This window comes from Octodon degus, unplaced genomic scaffold (assembly GCF_000260255.1).
Source record: "Octodon degus isolate 3935 unplaced genomic scaffold, OctDeg1.0 scaffold00266, whole genome shotgun sequence".
NCBI classification, from domain to species: domain Eukaryota; kingdom Metazoa; phylum Chordata; class Mammalia; order Rodentia; family Octodontidae; genus Octodon; species Octodon degus.
In genome coordinates, this window is record NW_004524842.1 from 2,069,296 (window position 1) to 2,090,266 (window position 20,971).

The window sequence follows — 20,971 nt, forward strand, 5'->3', positions numbered from 1 at the left end:
TCATTCCTATTCATTAAAGGGGAAGATTCAGGCAGAGCAGGATTAGGAGTGAGGGATGTGGAAGGGAAGAAGTAAGGGTTGAGTTTTGAACAACTTACACTGTATGTAGCATTTGAACACTTAGGGGGACACAAAGGCAGGGGAGCATCCTGACTAAAGATACCAAGGAACCACAAGAACAGACACTGATACCTGAAAAAATGATATATATACTGCTGCCCCTCCTGGAAATGTATCATACATTTTTTAATGCTACCATGATTGGATTTTTACTGATATGTAATGGGTGACATGATGGCAAATCTTGATGTCATACAATGTATACAATGATTTTTTTTTTCACAAAAAAGCCCCACCACCCACATAGTTTCCACAGACTCTGCAAACATACACAGATAGAACACTTTTTCCCCCCAGAACTGGGGGTTGAATTTAGGACCTTTACAGAGTATATTCCCTGCTAATTTTAATTTCTTTCTTTTTTAAACCTCGGGACAGGCTCACACTAAGTCACCAAGTTACCCAGACTGGGCTCAAACCTGCAATACTCCTGCCTCAGCCTCCCAGAATGCTGGGATTATAGGCATGTGCCACCATGTCTGTTTTTATTACCTCCACTTTAGACATAAGCACAAGGTACAGTTGCACAATCCTGAGATATGCTGAACTTTCTAAGAATATACCACAGTTAAGGGAAGACTGCACTTTGCAACAGCATTTACCCCTTCACAACAGTCACACCAACAGGGCAAGCCTGAGGCAGGCTGCAATGTCACAGCCATAGCTTCGGCACTCTCAGAGGCACCTTGAGTCTTCTGCAGCCATTGGCAGGTGGAAACATGTGCCATTTAATACTTTCCTTTCATCCCAGAGTCATGAGCTTGCATTCAGTGTTTCAAATGTCTTTGTTTGATATGGTGATATGGTCTGAATTTCATTTCAGGACACCAAAAAAGCTGCTCAGGAGGCACAGAGAGAATGTTGGACATAAGAACAAATGCAGCTGGAAAAGAGATGACTCTAAGCACTGTGCCTGGCCCACTTAACACTAGAGAGCAAGGGGATGCAGAGGAGGAGGAAGAGGAGGAAGAGGAGGAGGAGGAGGAGGAGGAGGAGAAGAGGAGGAGGAAAAAATGAGAGAAGACTGCATTCTTTGATGCCTGTTAATAATGAACAGTGTTTATAGGTCAAGTAAGATGAGGATGGAGAAGATAACTAACTAGTTATCAGGGTCAAAAGAATTATGGGTGACTTGATCCCCATCCAGGGAGATGCTGGAGTATGCACATAGTCCAGGGAAGACCTCTCCAATTGTGTTAAATATTTCATAAGATTTCCTTTCTTGGGCTGGGGAGATAACTCAGAGGTCTAAGCACCTGCCTGGCAAGCACAAGTACCCAGGTTCGATTCCCGGGGACTTGTGCCAGACACCAAAACTGGGTGTGGTGGCACATGCCTGTAATCCCAGTGCTGAGGAGGCTGAAACAGGAGAATCACTATAAGTCTAAGTTGTAGAGTGAGACCCTACACCAAATAAATAAATAAATAATTTTTAAAAATTAAAAAAAAAAAGATTTCCTTTCTTGATCCCAGAGCTTCTACAATGGAGCCATTTGTTCTGTTCCCTTTGTTCAAGACATGCTAGCTTCCTGTGGGCCCCTTCTCAGGAGCCTTCCCCTCCCTAAAAGGCTACTAGCTTGTTAACTGCCCCCTTCAATCCTGCCAACCCAGGGCATTGAGGATGCCCCCACAGTCTTGCCCTGGGGATCTCAGCCAATACCTTGCTGAGCCGGGACTCAAAAGCCAAGGAGGTTGAAGATTTGGAACTCTTCATGCCGGAAGAGGCTACAGGGAGGGGCCGGGCTCGGTCTGAACCATGGGTCCCAGCTTTGACGACTGGGTTCCAAGGCTTGGCTGCACTCCGCATATTTGTCTTCAGGAGCTCTCTTTCTGTAAAAGATTAGAAAAGGAAAACATGTTCACATAACTTGAACTCACTTAGTGACATCCTAAGGTTTCACCTCCACCTACTATGTTCAAACCACTGCTATCAAAGAATCAATACATATTATCCTCCAGTTTCCTTTCTTTTCTGTAGTAGATGACAGAACCCAGGAGTTGGAATACGTTAGGTAAGTGCTCTATTACTGGTCTGCATCCCCAGAGAGACTGAACATTTATGATTGGCTGGAAATAGAGTACTCTGTTTCTAAGATGATACCTTTGCACTAGCTTTATAAGTCTAACACACATTTTACCAAATTATTGAAACATGTGTGCAATATTAGTGATGTTCTAAAATTACTTTTCAAAAAGGAATAGCTCAGGACATATCACACAGTGTACACACACACACACACACACACACACACACACACACCACATCTATATAACACAGGGCAGCTTGAGTCAAGGCATAAAATATCCATAAGCTTTGCGGCTTTAGGGCTGGCGAAGGAACAATCTACCTAATTTTTAAACAGACATATATGAATTGCTTGAACGTCTGATTTCACAGAAGTAGAAAATGACTCATTTCTTCTTTTAGATAAAAATAGGTATTTTTCAAAAATTAATAAAGCATATTTTAATTGATCAGACCTGACATATGATTAAGGTTGTCTCCTACATTGTTCAGCATAGCAGGATGCAGCTAAAGACCTGGGAGGGAAACCCACGCAGAGAAGCGGGGAGGTGGCTTGGGTTTCATCATCAATGATCAGCACTGTCATTCCCCAGGGAGGAGTGGCGGGCCAGCCTTTGCCACCGCTGAGCCTCTGTTTCCTCAGCAACACCTGACTAAGGGTCTCACCCAGCTGCAACCCTGCCTCTGCCTGTCTCCGGATGCTCATGGTCAATAGTATGACACAGGGAACCCAAACCAGTCCATCTATGCAAAAATTCCAAAAATCCACTTTAAGAACACCCACAGGTGACTACCAATTCCAGATCTAATGAATTCTCCTGGGGTGGCAGCTGGTGCTAAGCATCGTGGGCCTCTTCCTCCGCACCACACAGGCTTCCAAGAGAAAAGCCCAGGCAGCTCGCAAGCCTGGCTGCTACCACCTCATCTTCCTTATCCTTTCCTGGTCAGAAGAAACTATTTCAACTGACAGTCTCCTTCTTCAAGCACTAGCTAGTTCTTTTTCCAGTTTAAAGAAAGCGATTAGCTGGGGGCAAGTGTCCAAGTGTCTCCCTGGTACACACCCTGTAGTCTGTGGCAGCAGCAGTTATATGAATGTGGCTACTAATGAAAATATTCTTTTAAAGGCTTTAACAGCTTTACCATTTATTCTTTTAAAGCACTGTAGCTCAGTGGTAGAGTCCTTACTTCATACTGTATGTGCAAGACTCTGGTCTCCATTCCCCAAATTAAACAACAACAACAACAACAAAAAGCTGAATCCATTTTTTAAATCAAGACTTTGTAATTTGTTTTTCATACTGTTTCTGAGAAAAACTGTAGGATTTCAGCGCCGTGATTCATTTGGAACCTTATTTATCTGTTTGGTTCCAGATACCATGACTTTAAAAAATTCTGTATTAAAAAAAAGAGTTTATTTCTCATGTGTCATAATGATGCTTAGCACTGATTATTTTTCTTTCTCAAGTCACAATTTTTTATTGCTGGTTTCCACAGCAACCGTGAAAGAATGTCTAGGTTAAGACCTGTGCAAGTAACTAATTTCTTTAGAACTCATTTCCAGTACAAAATAAACTAACACACTGAAGAGAATCTGTGACGAATTTTACCAATGACTGCTGAGGCAACCAGTAACATATCTGACTTATGGAGATGATTTAAATAAAATACATGTTTATGTCATGATTCGAACTACTTAGAAGAGACTATTGGAGGCTTACTTCATAAAAACATAAGGCGATTCTGCAATGAGCCCACATATCCCTAATTCTGCCCAGGTTATGCCTAAAGTAAAATACTTTTTATTACTCTCCTATGCTAAAAAGATAAAAATATGAAGATAGAGACAACCAGAAATGGATGGAGTTTTCCCTGCCAATCTTTTTCTTGACATTTCAGGATTTGAAGCCAGAAAAAAAAGAAAAAGGAAGGAAGGGAGAGAGGAAGGGAGGGAAGGAAAGGAAGAAGTCTCAGTCCAAATTTAAAGATCTAGGAATATGGTTCACACCTGTAACTCCAGCTACTTAGAAGGACTATAAATTCAAGGTCAGTCTGGGCAACTTAGTGAAACTCTATCTCAAATTAAAAAACAAAAAGGGCTAGGAATGCAGTCCACTGCTCCCTGGCTTTAATCCTCAGTACATTACACACACACACACACACACACACACACACACACACACACAGAGCTAAACTCTTTAATCTTCAAGGACAGATCTAATGATCTTCTGGACAGTGCACCTGAACAACTGAATAACACTCAACCAACCATTTTTCAAAGTCTGAAGTGTTTGTTTCAAGGTGAGCGTCTACGGTCTCCAGACAGTGAGGGTCTCTGGTCTCTCATATTACTCCTCTTTCTCTATTGTCTCAACACTTTCTGAATTCACTCACTTGAGTTGTCTGCATTGAGCTTTTCTTACATGGACATCTCCTGTTTCCTACACAGCCATTTCTGAGCATCCTTCACACTTCTTTCCCATGATTATTGCTTCCTGGACCAATCTTCCTTTATATCCATCTACCAGGCATATTTTCCCCTTTTTACTATAAAGCTACTGTGATAAAAACAGCATGGTACTGGCCAAAAATGACACCAGGATCACTAGAATAGACTACAAGATGTGTAAACAACTCCCAACACACTCAGACATTTATTTTTGACAATGGGGCAAGACACCTTCACTGAAAGGAAGATAGACTCTTTAATAAGTGGTCCAACCTCATCTTCTCTCACAATTTACAATGTTCAGTAATGAAATCGGGACTGGCAAGATAGCTCAGCAGATTAAATGCCTGCTTAGGCAAGCAAAGTCACCACAGTTCCATCCCTGGCATCACATGCTATGCCAACCATTGCCCCTGGGCATGCTAAGCCAGCCACTGAGACCAGGCATGGTGGCGCATGCCTATAATACCAGTGATAGGGAGGCTGAAAAACAGGATGATTGGGGCTGGGGAGATGGCTCAGTGGAATAAGTGCTTCTCTGGAGAGCGCAAGGGCCTGAGTTCAATCCCCAGTTCTGCCAAAAATAAATAAATAAACAAACAGGAGGATCACTATGGGTCCAACCTGCAAGCCGCATAGTGAGACCCTGTACCAAATTAAAAAAAAAAAAAATCACTACTGTCCTATTCACTGAAGTCAAAAAGAGATTACAAGTAGGAAAATGCCCAGGATGAGATGCCCAGGGGCAGACTCATGCCACTCACCGCCAGATTCTGCAGGGTCAATGCAGGGGAGGGGATGGAAACTGGTAGATGAAGAAGAGAGCTGCTCCCTGTGCTCTGTCGGTGGGAATGACAGCCTTGCTTTCTCCTCCCAGGATCTATGTCTTAGACTTTGCTCAGTATCAACTTGTCCTCTACCACCGGCCCCACCCAGTATCCTCTAATTCTCTGTGGTCTTCTGGAGGCTGCTTGCTCCCTCTTCTGGAACAGACCTAAAGAGAGGCATATCTTCTGAGCCAGTTGCTTGGGGCTCACAGTCCATGCGGGCTGTAGCCACCCAACTACTGTCCACCTACTGCTTCTACTACCCTCAGCCATCAGCCCTCAATCTGCCTCTCTGACACAAGGAACCAGTTAACTACATAAATACTGCAGTGGCAGGCAAGCAGATGCACAGGTGTGCTCGGAGCCTGCGAGACACTGCTACATCTTCTGTATGGATGGTTTGTTAAATCCTCACCATAGTGTCACTCCCTGCTGCAGTCTAATTGTTCATACCTGCCTCCCTCACAATTCCAAGTTGAAAACTAACCCCTAAGATGGTACTGTTGGGAGGTGGGCATCGGAGACCTGATTAGGCTATGAGGGCAGCCTGAGGGAGCTTGATCGACTCTTCACCACATGAAGCCACAGGGATAGGGCACCACCTATGAACTAGAGAGCCGACCTGCCCCGGACACCCCCCCCAAAGCTGCCAGTATCTAGATTTTTCACTTCTCACTCTCTGCAGCTGTGATCAATAAGTTGCTACTATCTATAAACCACAGTTTACCATTTCTCTAATAGCAGCCTGGAAGGACTAACACTATTTTATAGATGTAGAAACTTTATATGAATTAGGAAGGGTAAATAATTTGCCCAAATCACAGACACTATCTGGAGCCAAGATTCAGTTTAAATTGGCTCCCAAACCTGAGTGCTTATACACCACGGGTGTGGACAATCTTCACTCATGTAGGAAGGTGGAGGGTTGTGGATCAAATGCTGCTGGTCCAGAACCAGCTCCACTGCTGATTGTGTGAGCTCAGATACTCTTTTTGAAAATTACAACTTTCAACATCCTCACTAAGAAGCTGGGTTTATGAACAGTGATTACAAGAAACCATGAAGATTAAAGCAGAACATATTTCTCAAATGCTGGGCACACAGAAGACTCTGAACAAGTATGACCTGCCTTCCAGAAAAAATAAAAACTGTTAATTGTGTTAAACAGAGGGCTGCTCCGCTTTATTAACTGGACAACACAGAGTGACAGATTAATTTAACATATTCAGAGCAGGAGGTATACACACCAGATTTGGGGAGAGTATTCTTTTTGTACCCAGAACAGCCTATCTTAATTTGGAAACATGAAAGGCAGAAAGTAGAGTGGGAAGTAAACACAGAGGACAGATACCTTACAGTCATTAGAATTGGTTTTAACAAAACTGGGCTGCAAAAGATAAACACAGGTGGGAATGCTGGCTGAGTAACAGTTTTCTTGGGGATATGAATTAATATAAAAAATAGATGGGCTCTGGCCAAGTACAAGACAGTAGAAAAGGGAGTTTCTATTCCTAAATCGCTAATTTCTTTTTTTTTAATCTATCTGTCTATCTATCTATCTATCTATCTATCTATCTATCTATCTATCGAGACAGGATCTCACTTTATAGTTCAGACTAATCTTGAACTCACTATGTAGCACAAGCTGGCCTGGCTCTTACAGTAATTTTACTGCCTTATCCTCCAAGGTGCTGGGATTACAAGCAGGCACTACCAGACTGGCCCTAAGGTCGTAAAACTTCATAAAAATCATAAAAGATCAAATCAAGAGACTTATTATAGAGCTGGGGAGATAGTTGGGCTCTCTAAGCACCTTCTGTGCAAGTGCAAGAGCCTGGGTTTGCTCCCTGGCATGGCATGCTGTGCTGGCCCCTCACTGATCCGGCCACCAAAACCAGACGTGGTGGTGCAGGCTTGTAATCCCAGTGCTGTGGAGCCTGGTACAGGAGGATCACTATGAGTCTAAACTGCAAAGAGAGACCCTGTACCAAATAAATAAAGAAAAAAAGAGAAACTTATTACAAAAAAAAAAAAAAAAAAATGAAGCCTATTACATTTAGAAACTCATTCCCAAGACAGTGTAGAGGTGAAGAGGTAGGGAACAGAAAGAGGGTCTCTCCAGGGGTATTTTCTTTAAAAGTTCAAATATTTTATTTTCTTCCTCAGCTTCTTTCATGTCCCAAATAAAGTAAGACTTAGATTCAAATTGTAACTTGTAAGTTGTACAGCATAAAGTAGACGAGACAAGGGAGGAAAAGGGGGGGGAGGGACAGCTATTTAGGTGCTTGGGTTGGGTACAGGGAAAGTCAGAGTCCATGCATCTGTCTCCTATTCCCTGAAAACATGTTGTTCTGCTACTGAACCACAGCCTTCACAGCCTCGGTTGAGGTTATCTTGGGGCCTTGGCTTTATTTCCCTTTTATGGCAAGAAAACTGGAAGGCGATCGGGGAGCCATTCTGGCCGATCAAAAAATAATGAGGAGTCTCAAGAGTGGGTGAGGGCATTCAGGCCTCGGCTGCAAGTACAATAAGCATTAGGAAGCGGAAAGCTAAAGCATTCAAGTCTGAGAACTAACAAAATAAGAATGTGCACATAGCACAATTACCATGGGACTCGGCAGGAAATGGAACGTAAGTGAACAACATGTTGAAAATATCTAGCTAGAGCTTGTTAGAGCATGGGTTGAGTTTGTTTCTGACCTCTTCCATGGTAGTGGCTCTAAGCCCAGGGTGATTCTGTCCCCAGGATACATATAGCAAAGTGTGGGGGTGTTTGTGGTGCTCACACCTTGGGTGCTACCGGGTAAAGTCAGAGATACTGCTAGACATGATGTCTTGTAACACAAAGGGCAGCCCCATGACAAAGAAGCAACTAGCCTGAAATGTGAGCAGTGCTGGGCTTGAAAGACTCTGGTGTAAGACTGGGCGTGGTGGTGCACACCTATAATCCTAGTGCTTAGGAGACTGCAAACAGGAGGATCACTACCAGTCTGATCTGTGTAGTGAGACCCTGTAGACCCTGTACTAAATACATAAAAAACAAAACAAACAAAAAACAACAACAACAACAACAAAAAAAAAAAACAGAAAAGAAAGACTCTGATGTAGATAGAGGAAGGAAAGTTCTTTCCATGAGACCCAAGGCACCTGGTGAGTTTCACACTTAATATGAAAATGGTGATGCGACAAATCTGGTTAGGACGCAGCCAAGTAAATTCCAGACTTTTGAGGAGGCCACAGGAAACACTTCAAAGATGAATATTTCCTGTGGTTTTTGAGATGAAAAAAAAAATCATGTCAGTGCCTTAAATTTTTTCCTGCTAAGTAAGAGAAAGCTCAGATTTCCACAGAGCATAAGAAGAAAAACTGCAAGTCAAAACTCACTAGTCTCAACTGCAGACATCACTGGAAGAAAAGGAGAGAGAATCAAGATGCAATCAAACAAAAGTTTAATGGGAAAGAACATTTATACATCATGAACCACACACTTCTTAATCTGGAATAAGACGTGGAGCTGGAGCCCTGTCACAAACATAAAACAGATCATAAAGACAGGCTGTCACACTGACACCAAGCATTCAGAATCACTGGTCAGGGCCGTCCTTGTCTCCAAAGCTGAACGAAAGAGCTAACATTCCAAAGAGCTGGCTGGCCACTGATTAGAACCTATTTCCTTTCCTATCATGTGGCTTCACATCAAAAAATTAAGACTAGATGAGCTAAGACAGTGGAAAAAGAGATAAAAACAAAATCCCAAAAGAGCCCTTTCTTGGGGTACAGTTTACAAGGGTCTCTTGCACAGTAACATAGTAAGAATAAAAACTATAATGTAGGAAGGAACCAGACACTTTCATAATTATTTAGACTAAAATACCCTGAGCCCTGTTTATTAAGTCTTGATTCTGGGCATGTGACATATGCCACTGTCTCTGCTTGAGACACTCCCTGGGAAACTGAAGACAGCTGAGAACACCACTGACAAGCGTGTGGGCAGGGTTTGAAGGAGCAACAGGGAAGCTGCAAAACCCCAGGCCCAGGATTCATGCCACCCTTAGGTCTGCAGGGAACAGGAGAGGAAGCAGTTGGAGAGCAGAGGGAGCTGGAGCAAGACTCAGAAGCTGTGCTTTCAATAGAGAAGGAACCAAATATGGAGATTTGGGGGAGGCAGCTAGGGAAAGAAAGGCCTCGGTGGAGGTGATTCTCGTGTCCTTCCAGGTGCCAGTGAGTGCTGCTGACTGGCTCCAGAAAGGCATGGAACACAGTTCAGCTGCCTTCCCTGGCACAGAGCTTGTGGAGGGGCAAACAGAGGAAGCCCACGGTACCCACCCAGTTCCTTTGGCCTGGCTCACTTCCACGCCGCCTTCCAAAGTAAGCTTGAGTCTTTTCCTCCTAGAAAAACCTTCCCTTAGTCCATGGTCTCCTAAGGGCTCCTTGACTGTCCATTTACCTGTCTGATGGCTGGCCTGTAAGCCCTCTGAGAAGGCTGCCTCATGGCACCTGCCTGTCTGTGGACAGCCTCAGCAAAGAACCCATAACAGGCTCTCAGCAACCACCTTTCCCCTGACTGTCCTGTTTCTGTCATCAGATCCTTTCTCTTCCTCTTCCAAAAACCTCAGAATACGAAGTCAAAACCTCAGAAACATCTTGGATTCTGCCTTTAGGCTCTCATTTCTCAAATTCATAGCTGTCCAGTTGGGCAGCTCCGATTCGTGTAGTGTTTCTGACAGAAGCTCTGCCTTTGTCTCCAGGAGAACTGCCTCTCCAGGATCCTCCCTGGAGCTCATCCCTCCACGTATTCCTGACAGACTTCTGAAGATTCCGCTAGGATTGGTCACTCCACCCCAAGCCTTTCATTTGTTCTTAGATTTAACCTCACATTTATCAGCACCAGCCATGAGCCAGGAATGCTATTCAGTGCTTTCCTTCTCTCATGCTCCTCATAACCGTGTCAGGAGTTGTTGCTATCCATATTGTCTATATCAGTAAGACTGAGTTTGCTAATTTCCCAGTATATATCTAGGCAGCATTAGTTCAGGCTGTGCACCTAATCCTTGGCCTACTGTTACTGCTCATCCACTGTCTTAGTTCTTCAGGTTACTATAACATATCTTCAACTGAGTAATTTAGAAGCAAAAGGAACTTACTGCTTACAGCTCTAGAGGCAAAGTCCAAGATCAAGATGAAGGCACCTTATGGTTCTTGTCTTGGGGCCTTCCACTCATTGAAGACCCTCTAAGAATGTTCTATCCCTTCTCAAGATTCTGAGACTTTCTTAAAAGATATTTCTGATACTCTTATTCTAAACCTTCAGAAAACTGTGTGGTTTTCTCCTGGGACTGCTATGTCCATGTTCACTGCCTGCTCCATCTGAGCCACCCCTACCTCTCTTCTGGATCCATGTCATAAAGACGGGACCTTCTTGCTGCACCTCAGAAGTGAGAGGGGCAAGAAAGCTTCCTCAAATCTCTTATAAGAGCACCAAACCTATTCATAAAGATGGAGCCCTCATGATTTACTTTGGCAAAGCCTCATTTCTTAATAACATCACATCAAGTTTTGGGTGTCAACAGATTTCTGTAAGACACCAACACTCAGACTATAGCACCCACCATATTAAATAACTGCTGGCCCCGGGGCTAGGCTAAGCCACACTGACCATATGCCTGCATAGTCACCAAACTAGGCTCAGATTCTGGATAATTGCACAGAGCCTTATGGTTCTTGTCTTGGGGCCTTCCACTCATTGAAGACCCTCTAAGAATGTTCTATCCCTTCTCAAGATTCTGAGACTTTCTTAAAAGATATTTCTGATACTCTTATTCTAAACCTTCAGAAAACTGTGTGGTTTTCTCCTGGGACTGCTATGTCCATGATCACTGCCTGCTCCATCTGAGCCACCCCTACCTCTCTTCTGGATCCATGTCATCCCCTAACCAGTCTCTGCCTCTGCTTTTGTCCCTTCTTGCCTATCACAGTTAATGCCCATGTGGCAAGCAAAGGAGTTTTTTTAAAAAATCATGAATGGTATACTTAAAAATGATAATAATAGACATACAGACTAATGGAACAGAATAGAGAAGCCAGAAACACACACACACACACACACACACACACACACACACACCCCTAATCTTTGACAAGGGAATTGAGAAAAACAATGAGGAAAGGACCCTCTCTTCAACAAATGGTGTTAGGAAAACAGAATATCCATGTACAAAAGCATGCAATTAGACCCCTACACAAAATGGGACCTCTTGCATCCTACACAAAGTCAACTCAAAACAAATTGACTGTACAAAAAAGCAGAAACTATAAAACTCTTAGAAGAAAACACAGGGGAGAAGCTTCACATACTGGTCTTGACAATGGCCTCACGTATATACTAAAAGTACAGCCAATAAAAAAATAAATAAATAAACAGTGAGACTATATCAAACTGAAAAGATTCTACACAGCCAAAGGAATAATTAGCTGTGAAAAAAAAAGTCACAGAAAAGGACAGACTATTTGCAAACCACTTACCTGATAAGGAGTTCATTTCTAAAATATATAAGGAACTCCTACAAGTTAATAGCAAATAAATATTAAAAATGGGCAAAGGACTCTGAGAATTTCTCCAAAGACAATATACAAGTGGCACCTGATACAGGAAGGTGTCCAACATCACTAATTATCAGGAAAATATAAATCAAAACTATAACCCTTTCACAGTGCTTTTGGGAACTATTTCATAATAATACAACCACTACAGAAAATAGTATAGCAACTCCTTAAAATAATAAATATTAAACAAATTACAAATAGAACTACCCATTGGGCACAGTGGCACGTGCTTATAATCCCACCTATTCAGGAGGGTAAAGCAGGAGGATCACAAGTTCAAAGCTAGTAGGGGCAACATAGTAAGACTTTGTCTCAAAATACAAAATAAAAAGGGTTGTATGCCTAGCTCAGTAATAGTGAACCCATGGGTTTGTCTGCAAGTATCTCAAAAAATACACACACACACACACACACACACACACACACACACACACACACACACCTCACAAGGAAATCTTCAAGAGCATAGTAGTTCAATACCTTGATAGTAGGAATGGCATCATGGATATGTTCAAATTCACCAAACTAGAAACTTTAACTCATTGTAGTTTTAAAATAAATCAATGATATCTTCATAGAACTGTACACATTCATTTGTATGATGGTATAATTAAAGGGTTTTAAATCATTTTTTAAACCCCAGGATCAATGAGAGCTTCACTCTGTGCAGAGTAAATGCTTATCATGTATAAGGACCTGGTTTCATTCCCCAGCACCAAAAAACAAAGGAGCACCACAATCACATCATGTCATTCCATGTGGAATGTTCTGATGGCCTCTCACTACATTCAGAATAAAAAGCCACTTTTTTTTGTCACAAACCCTGACGACCAGGCTACACCACCTCAGCACCTGAGCTCCCATGGCTTCAGCTTATTATATGTTAGTCACGAAGCTGCTTCCAGCTCCTTGATTGTGCTCAGCTAGCTCCCAATGAAGAGCTTTGCCCTTGCTGTTCTCTCTACCCAAATGTTCCCTCAGCTCCTCATACAGTAGGCTTCTCTCTCCTCAGCCCTATTTCTGCTCAGGAACATGTTCTCTATGAGACTTTCTCTTCTTACTTTCTCAAGTAGATCTCCCACCTCACCCAACACCACTAGTTCTTTCTTCAGAGCTTTTTTTTTTTTTTTTTATCACTAAACCAGTACTACTGCCACTACTGATTATTCATCATTCCTTATCTGTCTTTGATTTTCCCTCCAATGGAAGGTTGGTACTACAGTGTGGACCTGAAATGTCCCCAAAGGCCTGTGTGTCAAAGGCTTGGTGCTACTGAAAGGTGGTGGAACCTTTATGAGATGGGACCTAACGAGAAAAATGTCACTGGGGAGTGTACCCTGAAGGACATAATGGGACCTCAGCTCCTTCCTCTCTCTTTGCTTCTGAGCTACCATAAGGTGAGAAGATTCCCCTCTAAGTCCTCCTGACATGATAAACTATGCTACCATAGAACCAAAAGCAACATAGCCAAGTGACAATGGATGGAGACCTCTGAAACTAAAATGGAGTAAAAATAAACTTTTTCTCTCATTCAGTTGATTATTTTGATATTTTGTTATAGTAACTGAAAGCTAACTAATACAGATGGTGACAGCAGGGTCAGGCCTCCCTTGTTGATGACAGTGTTCCTGTCCTGTGTCCTGGCATACACAGGATGCTCAACACATATTAGCTAATGAATATTAGATCCTGCCTTTCACACAGGACATAGATATAGGTGTCTCCCTGCTCCTGCTCCGCCCAGCCAGGGAGCTCCTAAAAGGTACCACAGTACAGGACACTGCCAATATGAGGCACTCACCAAGAAGGTGCTAAGTTAATACAAAGCATGATTGAAAGTAATGACAGCCCTTTTCCTGTAAGACTTATGAATGTAAAAAAAAAAAAAAAAAAAAAAAGACTTATGAATGTCACTAAACAACTGCAAAGAAACACCCAAACATCTTCTGCGTTCATAAACCTACTGATAAAAACAGAGCTTTCCAGATTATTACCTAGCAAGCAAACGTTTATGTTGATATTTAATTATTCACATTATAAAACAATCTCATTAATGTATAGTCATGCTTGGAAAATAGTTCCTAACATTACACACCACCAAGTCTCTAAAATTAACCCACAGTTTCATCTAATCTCCTGAACTTCTCTTTTTTTTTTTTCCTGAAGTTCTTTCTGAAGGATGGCTTTTAAAATTTTTGGTCTACATCCTAGCTTCAAAGGCCTAGTAAATAATACTTCACACATTTATAATTTAAGATTTAACCAGATAGATTTAACCAGACAGGATTACTTGAAGCATAGTAAATTTATGTTAATAGATGCTTTGGAAAGTAGAAGCTGATGGTAATCACACATTTAGAGAACCAAAAATTTAAACTACTTTCTTTTTTATCTAATCTTCTGTTTGTTCCTGAGGCCCTTCTGTCAGGTGGGACAAAGGGCAAAGCCTACGAGGTCAGTGACACAGTTTTCTGAGGCAATAATTAGTTCTGTCTCATTCTGTTCTATTTCCTCTTAGGAACAATGCAAGAACTGCAGGGCATGCTGCCCCACCCACCCAGCAGAAATTCTGTGCCCTCTACCACCAGGCTTCTGGGCACTTGAACTAAGGAGACCCTCAAGGGCAACAAAGCCTGGCCCTCAGGCCTGGGGAGCAGAGATGCAAGAAAGGACTCCAGAAGACAAGAGCCCCACCCATGGGTGGAGAGGCCTATCACTAACCACATCCACTGCCCTCATCTTCCATCACTGGCCTTCTGACCACAGGAAGAGAGCAACAAGGCAGAGCCAGCACAGCTCTGCAAATTTAGGAGAAGCAGCCCCCATATGCCACATGCTAGCTCTACACCACACACTAACTATATTACATTAGGGCCTGCAAGAGAAGCTAATCTCACAAGAATCATCCCACAATTCTCCTTATGGAAACAGCACTTTAATTTATAAAAAGGGAAGAACGGTAGAATCACCCTGCAGCAATCCCACCTCTAATCCACCTTCTAACTCTTCCACCTTCACAGAGGGAATAAGCCCTCCAGCCAGTGAGCTCAGAAGAGTGGACTTTCTCAAATGACTCACTTCCCCTCCAAAACTTAATTATGACTAATTTCTCTTCCTTTGGAAAGATATGTGCTCATCCCTACTAGCTCCTCCCCACTCATTCACACCCTATGCCAAAGGTGGGGTACTGTCAGGTTACCAAGGAAGGGCTCATTTAACAAATGTGCAAGCTATTTTGCTTGATGTCTGACTGTGTTTGTGTGTTGATGGAGACAATCAATTTAAGAACAAAAGTAAATTTTGAACTTGGTGCAATTTAGAACTTTAGCATTCAAGGGTGTGAAAAAACAAGGCTGGACTCTAGCTCATCTCACTTTCTGCTCCAAGACAGCAGTCTTCTCTTTTGACATGATACCATCAGAGTCATATGGTCTCTGACAAGTTCATAAAAGGACTCCCATCACATAGAGATTGGTTTTATACAATGATATGACTGTATTCTGCAAAATACAAAAGCCTAAGCCATGTAGGCTTGAAGAGTTCAGAGGGGAAGAGTCTCAACTGTGGCCTAGGTATATGAGGAGGCCAGTGGCAAAGGCCCTAGAAGTCTGTCTGAGAAAATGAAAAGCCTCCCAGGAGAACTCTCACCCTAGGGGCAAACAGGTAGGTAGAAATAGGGCCATCAAGACAATGTTGAAATAGCTATTGAGGAAATTTCCATTTCTGGGGAGATGGCTCAGTAGAATAAGAGCTTCCCTGACAAGTGCAAGGGTCTGAGTTCAATCCCTGGTTCCGGGAAAAAAAAAAAAAAAAAAATTCTATTTCCTCAAGAAATTCTAAGGTCTCTTACCATATTCACTGTGCCTTCTAAGGCTTATTGAAGATTTGCCACTCTGGCCCCTCAAAGTTACAAAGTTGTTGCTGAAGAGCCTCCCAGAAGAACTCTCATCCTAGGAGAAAACAGGTAGGTAGGAGTAGAGCCATCAAGACAATGCAGAAATAACAGCGACAGTGCCTAGGGTGGTGGAGGTAGCAACCTATCAGGGGCAGGTTTCCATTTGTGGCTCCAGAAGCTATGCAGAGAAGTCTGCAGGACTGTGGGCAGTAGGCACAGTGGCAGCAACCAAGCCAGAAAATGTCCTGGCCAGGAACAGAAGGGAGAGGCTGCACAGTGGAGGAAACTTCACTCCTTGGGACCACCAAGGAGAGATGAAGGGAAGCTGGAGTTCAGCTGGAGCTTCTGTAGGTGCAAAGTATGCATGAACCAAATCTGGATTGACTCTTCCTGGAATCTAACTCATGTCTGCGTTGTCAGCGTGGGCACCCAGAGTCATGAGAGACACCCCCTATTTAACAGGGAAGGTCCCTACCCTCATACATGCTGCCATTGCTCAGAGGACCCAGAGAGTTCTGGATTTCTTTATTGTTACCGGATTAGGTTAAATCACTGAATGCAGCTGATTTTTCTTTTGTTCTCACATTCCTGAAATTTTCTTTTCTAACCCACAGGCTTCAGCTACCTTCCTGTAGTGCCAGCTGGCTAATGAAAGCAACTGCTGTGCTTTGCAGGGTTAATTTATTCAGTGCCTGCAATATGCCCTCTCTCTCCTTAGCGTCAAATGCTTTGGGTATTGTGTTTTAAATATATACAAGAACCACAAAGATGAAGGATAATTCTGCAGGTTGCTCCAGGGATTCCTGTTATGACACATTCAATGCAGTCCTCAGGAATAATGCTACAAGGAACATCGAGTCCTGAAACCACTGTGAGGTACAGACCCTCGGTGAGGTACAGAAAGTTATGTAATAGCACCATGGCTGCCCATTAAGGAAGGGCTCTTTATAGTACAGACATATCTTACCATCCAAGAAGAAAGACAGCTCCCTCCTGAGATCAGGAGATGGATGAGCTATACCACGCAGTCACACCTTCCTCCTCTTTGTTTTGGCATAAGAAAGGTTGAATGCTCCATGCATGGCCCCTGCTCCCTACTGCTCGGCCTACTCCTACCAGCCACTTCACACGCAGACAGATTCTCAGGTGTAGCAAATGCCAAGCAGCTTCTAGGGCACAGTGATTTATCCTCCAGCCTTCAAGCCTCCTCAAGGCCACGCAAGTCCAGAACGATTGGCTTCCCAGGCCTAAGTCCTGCTGCCTACCTAACTCCCACTGTCCTGCAGACTCTGTTCCTGGTTACCCATTTCTGGGGAACAGCCCCTGCTTTGACAACCACAGTGAGTGGCCACAGCACCCTGTAGACAGACTCAATAGCATTCTTTAAACAATGGAATGTTCTGTTCCCTCACTTTTTTCCCTATCCACCAGGCCAGATGACCTGAGAGGAAGGACTCTGTTTCATTTCTCTTTGATTCTGTGATGTGTGTGTGTGTGTGTGTGTGTGTGTGTGTGTGTTTCACAATATGTGTGAAAGATGAATCTTCGACTTAAATGTAAAATTTAAAACGAGAAAATGTCCAGCAGAGAACAGGAGAAAATATTTGTGAGTTTGAATTAGGCAAAAGTTTCTTTGATTCAGATCACAAAAATATGATCTACATAGTAAATTTAAACCCATGAATTATAGTTCATCAAAATGTAAAACTTTTGGTCTTCAAAAGGCACTGTAAAAAAAAAAAAAAGCCAGTCTGAACGGGTATTTTCTACATAACCCAAAACTGTGAGTGAACTTGATTCATAAATTTATAAAACAGCACACTAAACCTAATAAAAAGTAAGATGCCCCCCCTTTTTTGGCGGAACTGGGGATTAAACTTAGGCCCTTGCGCTTGCCAGGCAAGTGCTTATAGCTCAGTAGAATAAGTACAACAAACAAACAAACAAAAAAGCTGGTGGTGGCACAGGCCTATAATCCCAGCACAGAAGCTGAGACAGGAGGATTACTGCAAGTTCCAGGTCAACCTGGGCTGCTTAGTGAGTTTAAGACCAGCTTCAGCTACACAGCAAGACCCTATCTCAAGAAAACAAAATAAATAAATAAAATCATAATCATATCTCAGTGGCTTAAGCGCCTGCCTGGCAAGCAAAAGGTCCTGAGTTCAGTCCCTGGTATGGCAAAAAAAAAAAAAAAAGGAAAAACAAGAACAAAATACATGATTCAATAAAAAATGGTTGAAAAAAAATTTTTTTTGATAGGGGGAACTGGGGATTGAATTCAGAGCCTTGTGCTTGCCAGGGAAGCGCTTATTCCACTGAGCCATCTCCCCAGCCCCCAAAATTTAAACATATGAACATGAAAAGATGCTTAACATCTTTAGTCATGAAGAAAAGGCAAACTGAAACCACAAGGAAATATTACAATACACATATTAATACAAAAATTGAAGCAAATAAAGTACTAGCAACAATATGAACTCTTAATACATTGCTGGTAGAAATGAAAAATGATAGCTCAGAGGATTAAAGTGCCTGTTTAGGGGGCTTGGGAGATTCAATCCCTGGCCTGCTGTGTCAGCCCCATGCCAGGGGCAAGTTGAGACAGTGATTGAGACTGGGCGTGGTGGCGTGAGCCAGTAATTCCAGCACTTGGGAGGCTGAAAAACAGAAAGGATTACTACAAGTCTGATCTGTATAGTGAGACCCTGTAGACCCTGTACTAAATACATACAAAAAAGAAAGAAAGAAAAATGGAATAGCTGTTTTGCAAAGCAGTATAACACTTCTTTAAGTCATATGTATTCTGATACAGCCCTGTAAAACCATTCCTGACTGTTCAAAAAGAAAAAAAGAAAAAAAATGAAAATTTGCATTCACATAAATGTCTATAACGCTGCTGTTTTGGTACTTTGAGTTATCGCAGCAAAATCTAGAAACAACCCAACTACCTTCAGCGATGAGTGGGTAAACAATCTGTGAACCACTATTGAGCAATGAAAGGGCTGGGGGTACTTATATACATAAGTCCCCCTTGTTTTTTTTTGAGACAGGGTCTTACTAGGTAGCTCAGGCTGGCCTTGAACTCATTATATAACCCACACTGGCCTCAAACTTGTGGTGATCCTTCTGCTTCACCCTTCTAAGTGCTGGGATAACAGGGGTGCACCACCACACTGGGCTGAAAGGACTGTGGTTATAGCTCAGTGGTACAGCTTTTGCTCACCTAGCATGTGTGATGCTTTGGTTCAATCCTTAGCAGAGGGGGGTAGGCAGAGACAGAGACAGAGGCAGAGACAGAGGCAGAGGAGGGAGGGAAGAGAAGAAAAAGGAACAAGAGGAAGAAGAGGAGGAGGAAAAAGAAAACAAAAGAGTCGGAAGGAGAGGAAAGGAAAGAAAAGGAAAATCTTTGAAATGCTAACTGCGCTTAGTACCTTGAGCTGATCATTACACAGTGAAACATCTCATTGTACTCCATAAAGAAATAAAATTATTAAATGTCAGAAAAGGGACAGTGGCTGTAGCTCAGTGATAAAGCACAAGTTTAGCATGCATGAAGTCTGATCCTCAACACCACAAAATAAAAATAAAATATTAAAATGAGTAAAAATAAATTTCACTCTTTTTTGAACTGGGAATCGAACTCAGGACCTCATGCTTGCCAGGCAGAAACTGTGCCACTGAGTTATATCCCTGACTGTATAATAAAATAAACTGAAAAAAAATAAAATAAACTATTAAAATTAAAAGAGAATGAACTATTGCTATATATAAAACAGACGAATTTTAGATGTGCTGTGCGAAATGAGTGAGGCCAAACTCAAAAGTGCCTACTAGATGCATAAATTGTATCCATCCTTCAAAACCCAAGCTTAATGTCACTTCTCTATAAGCTCATCTGACTACCATCTCCCCATACATACAACAGAATGAAATAATTTGACACGTCTCTAAATTCTGAGTACTTTATCCATGTTTTTCTTACGTTTACTGCTTTCTTTCATACGACGGGGATACAAATATCCCATTTCTCCAACTAATTGTAAGTGCCAAATCTGATTCACCTAGGCTTGGATACAGAGCCTAGATCAATGCCTATGTATGGAAAGTGATCACTCACTGTTTGATGGACAATGAAAAATTAAATGGCTCGGGTGACCTGCAGCAGATAACGTCAGCACTTAGAGCATCATAGACCGAGAATTGAGACTTGATGGTCTCTTAGTGATATTTTAAGTGAATGAATGAATGAATGAATGAATGAATGAATGAATGAATGAATTAATACAAAAGGATAGAGATCAATGGTAGAAAGAAGGCGACTAAAGGGCTATGATGCATGAGATAGGAGGATGCTGGAGGGAAAAATAATATGTGAGACTCCTATTTGCCAAATTGTATGCCTCCATCATTTATATGTTGAAGTCCTAACCCCCAGTACTTCAAAATGTAACCACAGTTGGAGAGGTCTTGAAAGAGCTAATTAATGTAAATGAAATCTGTAGTGTGGGGCCTAGTTCAATATGACTGGTGGCCATATAATAAGAGATTGGACACTGACACAAACAGATGGAAGACCATATGAGGACACAGCATGAGGATGCCCTCTTGCCAGAAAAGGAAATAGTTCTCTGAGGAAATCAACCCTGTTGACTTTTGGCTTCCAGTACTGTAAGAGCAAAAACAAAAACAAAATGCATAGTAGTTAAGATACCCGTTCTGTATTTCATTATGGTAATCTTAGGAGCCTAATTACACTCTGGAGGTTTTGAGCTGTGGAAACTGTAAGGAGGAGGATTTTTGATGAGTAAAGCACACTTAGCAGCAGACAAGGGGCAATGCCAGGGTGTAGGTACAGGCCTGGGCAACGCCATGATGTGGGCACTGGAGTGACTTAGCAATGGATGGGAACTATAGACTGCAGGGCAAGGCAGCCCTGGAGAAATGCTGTGGCGGTTCAGAACGGCAGGTTATGGAGTGAGACTCTACGCCGTAGGAAAGAGCACCTGTGCTACTCTCTATGACAGAAGGAGACAGATAGTGGCCTATAAGCCTGA

General features: G+C 42.4%; 1 pseudogene; it reads right to left on the reverse strand.

Moving 5' to 3' along the window:
• LOC101571041 overlaps positions 1 to 20,971 on the reverse strand; it is a 132,731-nt pseudogene that overhangs the window by 60,188 nt on the left and 51,572 nt on the right.